Source organism: Nicotiana tomentosiformis, unplaced genomic scaffold (assembly GCF_000390325.3).
Source record: "Nicotiana tomentosiformis unplaced genomic scaffold, ASM39032v3 Un00042, whole genome shotgun sequence".
Lineage (NCBI taxonomy): Eukaryota > Viridiplantae > Streptophyta > Magnoliopsida > Solanales > Solanaceae > Nicotiana > Nicotiana tomentosiformis.
In genome coordinates, this window is record NW_027174601.1 from 46,532 (window position 1) to 55,424 (window position 8,893).

Sequence of the window (8,893 nt, forward strand, 5' to 3'; positions counted from 1 at the left end):
TGGCACGTGAGTCGTCAGTGTGGTTATGAAGTGTAATGAGGGCACATGATTCCAAGTGTTAGGGTTCGGGTATTGGAACACGTGAGTTGTGAATAGTATGAGGTTCGGTACCTCATGGAGTTTATTGACTAAAACCTGTTGTCAAAGCTGTCGTTTTGTTGAGTTGTTACTTGTCCTTTCTTTATCTGCTATTATCGGATTCAGGGTGTGTTTCCATTCATTCTTCTATGTCATCATTATGGTGTGTCGCCGATGGTTGTTTCTCTACTTCCTTATTGCAATTTCTGTATTATTTGCCACTTCACGTAGTCTTTATGTAGATATCATACTTTGTTGCTCCTATACTTATGCTTGTTCAGGTTATTTAGTCTAGTAGGTTTCTTGATTGTTCCTCGTCACTACTCCACTGAGGTTAGTGTTGATATTTGTTAGGTACCGCCATGGTGTACTCATACTAAACTTCTACACATTTTTTTGCAGATCCGCGTATTTCGAAGTCAGTTGATCATTAGCTAGCTGTGCAGATTGTTGCTGTGGAGACTCAACATAAACTTGCTGCTACGTTTGCATGCTTCAGAGTCACCTTCTGATTTGTACCCATATTGTTTACTTTATTTCAAACAGTTGTATTTAGAAAATTGTAGCAAACTCTATAGAGCTTATGACTTGTACTACCGGTTTTCAGAATTGTAAATTTTATAGAGGTTTCCATTTAAAAGATTGTTAGAAGTTATTTAATTATTGTTGTTATTTAAAAAATATTAGGCTTACCTAGTTCCTAAGACTAGGTGTCATCACGATACCCAACGAAGGAAAAATTGAGTCGTGACAAGTTGGTATCAGAGCTCTAGACTCATAGGTGCTACAAGTCATAAGCGAGTTTAGTAGAGTCTTGTGGATAGGTACAGAGATGTCTGTACTTATCTTCGAGAGGCTACGGAACTATTAGGACAATTTCACTTCCTTCATTCCTATCGTGCGAGTTCATTGATCTCGAATTTTGAACTTTTATCATTCCATTCTCTCACAGATGGTGAGGACACGAGCTGCAGTTATTGATGACGTTATCGCCATAGTAGATGTCGCTAAGGGCAGAGGCAGAGGCCGATGAGGAGCACGTGCCGCAACTAGGGCTCCCACCAGAGCAGCAGTTGAGGAGCCTCCAGTAGTCCTAGTTGGGGGGAATGTACCAGAGACGCCTGCTGTTACCCCCGAACTTCAGGAGACCTTACCACAGTTCCTAAGAATATTTGGTACATTGGCTTAGGCTGGGTTGATTTCGGTTGCACCAACTACTTCGCAGACCATGGGAGGAGCTCAGACTCACGCCGCCCACACTCCACAGCAGCGAGTTCATATTGGTCAGGTTCCAGGTGTCATGGCAACACAACCTGTGGTCCCAGTTCAACCCGTGGTAGGGCAGCAACATCTGAGGAAGAACAACTTGGACTTGAGAGGTACAAAAAGTACCACCCTTCTACTTTTAGTGGATTGGCGACATAAGATGCCCAGTGTTTCCTGGAAGAGTGTCACCGCATTCTTCGTACTATGGGTATTGTGGAGACGAGCATGGTTGCTTTTACTACGTTCCAGCTCAGGGGAGCGGTATCAGAGCTCTAGGTTCATAGGTGCTACAAGTCATAAGCGAGTTTAGTAGAGTCTTACCGATCGGTACAAAGACATTTGTACTTATATTCGAGAGGCTAAGGAACTATTAGGACAATTTCACTTCCTTCATTCCTATCGTGCGAGTTAATTGATCTCGAAGTTTGAACTTTTATCATTCCATTCTCCCATAGATGGTGAGGACACGAGCTGCAGCTACTGATGATGTTACCCCCGGAGTAGATGTTGCTAAGGACAGAGGCAGAGGCCGACGAGCTACAATTACAGTTGAGATGGTGTCTCAAGATTTATGTAGATTGGGGTGGTGTGGAATCACACGAGGGTGTATATTGGATATGTGCTTTTAGTGATTTGAAGACTTCGAGGCGATTCTTGGCAAGTTCGAGGACGAACGTTTGTTTAAGAGTGGAAGGATATAACGACCCGGCCGGTCATTTTACGAATTTAAGTCCCTGTCATTTTGAGAATTTAAATCACGTTCAACGTCATAAGACCCTGAGTAGCTTTGTATTACATGTATTGGCTTGCGTGCATGGTCGAATTAAGTTACCGGATGATTCGGGTTGATTTGGGACTCTTAGTCCCTAAAACGGAAGCTTAAGTCTTAGGATTTTGACCATAGTTGGAACTGTGTGAAGACGACTCCAGAATGACGTTTCGTCAGTTCTGTTAGCTCCATTGTGTGATTTTGTACTTAGGAGAGTGTCCGTATTGTGTTTTGGAGGTCTGTAGATAAATTGGGCTTCAAATGATGAAAATTGAATTTTTGGGAAGTCTGACCGGAGGTGGACTTTTTTTATATCAGGGGTCGGATTCCGGTTCCGAAAGTTGGAGTATGTTCCTAATGTCGAGTATCAGTTGTGTGCAAAATTTGAGGTCAATTGGACGTGGTTCGATAGGTTTTGGCATCGGTTGTAGAAGTTTGAAGTTTCAAAGTTCATTAAGTTTGAATTGGAGGGTGATTCGTGTTTTAGCGTTGTTTGATGTAATTTGAGGGATCGACTAAGTTTGTATTATTTTTTAGGACTTGTTGGTATGTTTGGTTGAGGTCCCGGGGGCCTCGGTTTGATTTTGGATGCTTAACGAATCGAAATTGGACTTGTGTATATTGCTGAAGCTTTCAGGCTTCTGGTGTAGTTACACCTGCGGAAGGGAGCTCGCACATGCAGCCCTGGTCTGGATAACCAGTGGTCACAGGTGCGACAAAAGGGGCGCAGGAACGGAGCCGCTCATGCGGAGAAGGGATCACAGAAGCGGAAGGCGAGCTTAGTGAGGATTCCGCAGAAGTGGACAAGAATCCTCAGGTGCGCACTCGCAGGTGCAGGGTTGTGCGCGCAGAAGAGGACCAGGGGACTTAAGGCATTTCCACAGGTGCGACTGGAAGCCCGAAGAAGTGAAATCGCTGGGCAGAAAAGGCCAAGTTCGAGGGTTTTATCCCATTTTCATTTTTGGGTCTTTGAGAGCTCGAATTGAGGCGATAATTCAAGGGTTTTTCAGAGAAAGCTATTGAGTAACGATTCCTAAATCATTTATTGTTATACTCTATTTAAATCATCATTTAATTAAGGAATTTAGTTGAGAAATTTGGGAAAAGGTTGGAAAGTTCTTTAAATAATTTTTTGAGTTTTGATTCGGATTTTGATATCGGATTTGGATAATTTTGGTATGAGTGAAATCGTGCTTGATTGGGTGTTCATATTTTGTGACTTAATCGATTCTGAGACGTGGGCCCGGGTCGACTTTTTGGGCCAAATTTTTTATTCTTTGCTAAAGTCGTAGAATTATTATTTAAATTAGTTTCTCGTAGGTTTATTCATGATATGTAATTGTGTTTGGATAGATTTAGACTATTCAAAGTCGGATAATCAAGGAAAGGGCATCCTTACTGATTGATTGAACTTGGTTCGAGGTAACTATCTTGCCTAACTTCGTGGGGGGGAGGGGGGAACTACCCCTTAGGATTTGAGTCTTCTATGCTAATTGTAGTCCGCGTACGCGAGCAAGGTGACGAGTACTTGCTCGGAAAAATTGGCCTTTTAGGCTTCTTAGGTCCTTGTATTAATTGATTATGTAGTTGTTATGTTATGAATACGTCTCTTAATTACTAGTTTCACCTCTACCTTCTTTAATTAGAATTAGTTGCTTCATGATCCGCCCTTGTTGCTTATTTGAGTCATTTGTGCCTTAACTGAAATTGTTATCTCTTCTACTACCATGTTATATTTCCTCTAACCGCTTACCTGTATTTGAAGTTATAATTATCTCTTTTGTAATTGTTCATCCTTAATTGAGGCTATGATTATCTTTCTATTGCTTATCCCTAATTGAAATTGTTGTATCTCTTTATTAATTGCCCAACCTTAAAAGAAGATAGATATTCTATATTTTAGTTGACCTGTCCTTATTTTGAATTATTCGCCTTGTGTTAGCTCCCTCGTTGTCGTACTGTACATTGTGGATCATTGTTACATAATATTTCCTTTCTTGTTGAGTTGTTCTTATTATGACTAGCATTCTCTATTTCGGCTACTCCTTGTGAATTAGTTCCTCTGTTTCTTTGAGTTCTGGAATTTTTGAGCGGACTTATTTGTCGTACCCTTGTATTATTGTCATTGTTGTTGTTGTACTTAATGTGGTGATGCACGAGGTTTCTTCCGTGCGGTTGTTGTTATGGGGTTGCACGAGGTTTCTGTCGTGCTATTGTTACTATTGGTATTTGCACATGCGGCATGACAATGCGGGATATATATATATATATATATGGGTTGTACATGTGGCGAGACAAGGTGGGAACATTATTATGCACATGTGGCGAGACACGACAGGCATTTATTTTACTATTGCACACGTGGCGAGACAAGGTGGGCTGTGTCAGGGATTGATTATGATGACTTGTGATGGCATGGGGGAATTCTTATTGTTCGTGTTTTGTAGTGGTACACTTACCATTGTGAGCCTTATCTTGTGAAAGGTTGCGTGAAAATATTCTACGTGCTGTCCATTTCTTTTCCTGTACTTACTAGCGGGCATGAACTATATTAGGACACTTGCACAAGCATACACGCAGTTAAGCACTCTTATCGGTTAAGAAGTTTTCTTGATATTGTTGAGTATAGATGAACACCCTTGTTTACTTTCCTTCTATGTGAGAGTGGCTCTATTTTGCACGTGAGTCGTCAGTGCAGTTATGAAGTGTATTGAGGGCAGGAGATGCCAAGTGTTAGGGTTAAGGTATTGGAACCCGTGAGTTGTGAATAGTATGAGGTTCGGTACCTCGTGGAGTTTATTGACTTAAACCTGTTGTGAAAGCTGTCATTTTGTTGAGTTATTACTTGTCCTTTCTTTATCTGTGATTATCGGATTTAGGCTGTGTTTTCGTTCATTCTACTATTGTAACGACCCGGCCAGTCATTTTGAGTATTATAGCCTCATTCCCCATTTACTAGTATATTTATGCTTTATAGTTGTATTATGACCTATCAGAATAGTTTTTTTGTATCCGGAAGGATTTCAGAATGAATTGCGATACTTAGTCTCATAATGGAAAACATAAGTTGGAAAAGTCGACCGGGTGTCGATATATGTGTAAATGACCTCGGATTTGAATTCTGATTATTCCAATAGCTCTGTATGGTAATTTTGGCCTTAGGAGCGCGTCCGAAAAATTATTTGGAGGTTCGTAGTGGAATTAGGCTTGAAATTACGAAAGTTGAATTTTTGGGAAGTTTGACCGGGTGATTGACTTTTTGATATCGGGGTCGGAATATGATTCTGGAAATGGGAATAGCTTTGTTATATCATTTATGACTTGTGTGCAAAATTTGAAGTCATTCCGTATTGATTTGATGTGTTTCGCCACAAAATATAGAATTTAAAAGTTCAAAGTTCATAAATCTTGATTTCAGGTGCGATTAGTCGTTTTGATGTTGTTTGATGTGATTTGAGGCCTCGAGTAGGTCTGTGGTATGTTTTAGGACTTGTTGGTGTATTTGGTTGAGGTCCCGGGGGCCTCGGGTGAGTTCCGGTTGATTAACGGATCAAAAATTAGAGTTGTGAGGTTTTTGAAGATGTAAACCCTCTGGTGTCATCGCACCTGTGACGGTCTTGGCCGCAGGTGCGACAGCTAGAACGCTGGTGCGAAGTTGGAGGGTGTCAGCAGAGGTCGTAGGTGCGATAGGATTTCCGCACTAGCGATTGCGCAAATGCGGGCAGGGATTCACAGAAGCGGAAAATGGTGAGGAAGTTGGGCAACGCAGGTGCGAAATTTGTCCGCAGAAGAGGATGCGCGGGTGTGAGCCCAGGCTCCGCAGGTGCGAAAAGCCTGGGTAGAACCCTTTAAGTTCGAGGGTTCAATGTTTTCACCAATTTTCGGATTTTGGAGCTCTGCTTGGTCGATTTTGGAGAGGAATGTTTCCACACAACTTGGGGTAAGTGTTATTCACTCCCTTGTGATTATATTTCATTAATTAATCTCCATTTTTGGAGTAAGATTATTGAATCTCCAAGAGAAATCGAACGAAAGTCCTATAAATTAATAAAATGAATTTTTGAGTTTTGAATATCGATATGGAATCAGAATTGAGTGAAATTAGTATGGTTGAACTTGTAATTGGATGGGTTGTCGGATTTTGTGAGTGTCGTCGGACTCCGAGACGTTGGCCCCACAGGCGATTTTTGGAGTGTAATTTCAGATTTTGTGGGAAAATATTAGTATTTTGATATGGGATTAATTCCTATAATTGTGTGGACTGAATCAAATTTATTGTGGCTAGATTTGAGCCATTCAGAAGTTGATAGGCGCAAAATGCAATTTCTGGAGCATTGTTTAGCTTGCTCGACTTTGGATTCGTCTTGTTAGAGGTAAGTAACTCATCTAATCTTGGAGCTGAGGGTATGAAACCCCGAAATACGTATTATGTGATTTATGATGAGGTGATGCACATGCTAGGTGACAGACGTGTTGGCGTGCACCATGTGAATTGGGACTCTATTGTTTCCATGGCACTGTATAGTGGTCCTACTTTGTTTATGTCCATATTTTCATCATGCGATAAAGTAATTGAGCTGCCAATCATGCTAGATACCATGTTTAGGCTTTATGACGATGCTGTTGGGATCCATTGTGGTCGTTTCTTGCTGTTACTTCACTGATTTCATTGATATTTCGTACTCAGTCATATTCATACATTCATATCATATCTCAGTCTCACTTATTTATTGATACATCATATCATTATTGTCGGGCTAGTTTCATGACATTGTGAGCCCGTGAGTGAGACTGTAAAGATTGATGACTGAGTGAGGCCGGGGGCTTGTTTGTGAGGATGTTGAAACTATAGCACATGAGTTGTCCGTGCAGCACGTGAGTTGTCCGTGTGATTCCAAATATTGATATTATAGCACGTGAGTTGTCCGTGCAATTCAGGATATTGATATTGTGGCAAATGAGTTGTCCGTGCAGCACATGAATGGTCCGTGGGGATATAGCGCTTGGGCTAAAAAGAGCCTCTACGAAATCTGCACAACCCTAATGAGCGCAGTCGATTATAAATAACGCTGAGTGATTGAGTGTGCTGAGCATAGTGAGAGAGAATGCGAGATAGTGAGATTGAGTACTCAGAGAGTGTGAGTACATGAGCTCATCATCGAGGTGCATTGCATTTGACATGCGTACTTGACATATATGCATAGAGGTGTATTTCCTTCTGCTACCCAGTTTTGGGGACATTTATGATTTTACCCATATCTTGACATGTAGGCATAGAGAAGTACTTTCCTCATGCTATCTGAAAATGAAACATCTTACTATTTGTTGAAAGAAGTTTGGGGAAAAGTCATAGTTTTTCAAACTTACTCGTATTTTGACATTTTCGGTAAAAGATTTGGATTTTCACTGAGATACTTGAAAAGAAATGCCTATTTTTTTTAACTATGAACAAACTGAGCCTTTTATTTCTGAGATACTCTTTTATGATGTGTACTATGTTATTTATGAACTGTTGTGGAATATTGGTGTTGGACCCGACCTTTCTGTTAGCTCGTCACTACTTTCAACCTAAGGTTAGATTTGTTACTTATTGAGTACATGGGGTCGGTTGTACTCACACTACACTTCTGCACCTTACGTGCAGATATTGGCTACTGATGTTGCTGTGTTCGATGGGTGCTGGATTTAAAGATATACCTGTGTCCCGGATGTAGCTGCCTCTTGTTCATGGTATCCTTAGGTCTATAAAAATTTGGTTTATGTACTTTTCAAACAGACGATATATTTATTTCATTTCAGCTTTGTAAACTCTATTCTTAGAAGCTCATAATTTGTACAACCAGTTCTTGGGGAATGTATTAGATTCAGAAATTTCTTTACTTAATTACTTTATTAATTGTTATTGGGAATTGGTTAGTGGTTAACTGACTTACCTAGCGGGTTGGGTTAGGTGCTATCGTGACTAGTTTGATTTTGGGTCATGACAAGGTGGTATCAGAGCTCTAGATTCATAGGTTCTACAAGTCATGAACAAGTGTCTAGCAGAGTCTTGCAGATTGGTATGATGACATCCATACATATCTTCGAGAGGCTACAGGGAATTTAGGATTAATACTTCCCATCTTTCTTTCCTTATCGTGTGGAGTTGATTCAGCTTGATACATAACTCTTTGAATTCCTTTCACTCATTCTTATTCGCACATGAGCTCTCGGTATCCATTGTGCATCACCGTCTTGTGATTCTATGAACGAGGTTCTAGATGTGTATTTTATGTTTTGGTGATGGGCCAGTCTGGAGGACTTGGGGCCATTGGGTAGACCGCAACTTACGCTCGGTTGCTTCAGTTGTAACTGGTATATTTGGACTCATGTGTCCGGTAATGTCCCTACGAAAGGAATTTGTGGCTTGATGAGCGGTGAAATGGCCTTGTGATGAGTATGGTGTAACTACGGGATGTGTTAAGACGATTTTAATGTGACGAGAAGTGTTTCCTTGGAATGTAAAGGAAAGTCCATTGGGTGCTTGATTTTTATTTTGATGTGACGTACAGTCTCGAGTATTAATATTTTGAATTATCTTGCACGTTGTCAAATTTTGGGAAAAATTAGATTCTCATGTCTGGTTAATGAGCTTGGATTCAGAAAGATTAAGTGATCTCATAGTAATTTTTACTGTGAAAAGGTATAACAAGATACTAATTTAAGGTTAAGCAAGTGGGTTATCCCCTGTGGAGTAATCTACGTAAGTGTATTCCTTATGATGTGAGTAGAGAGTTTCTT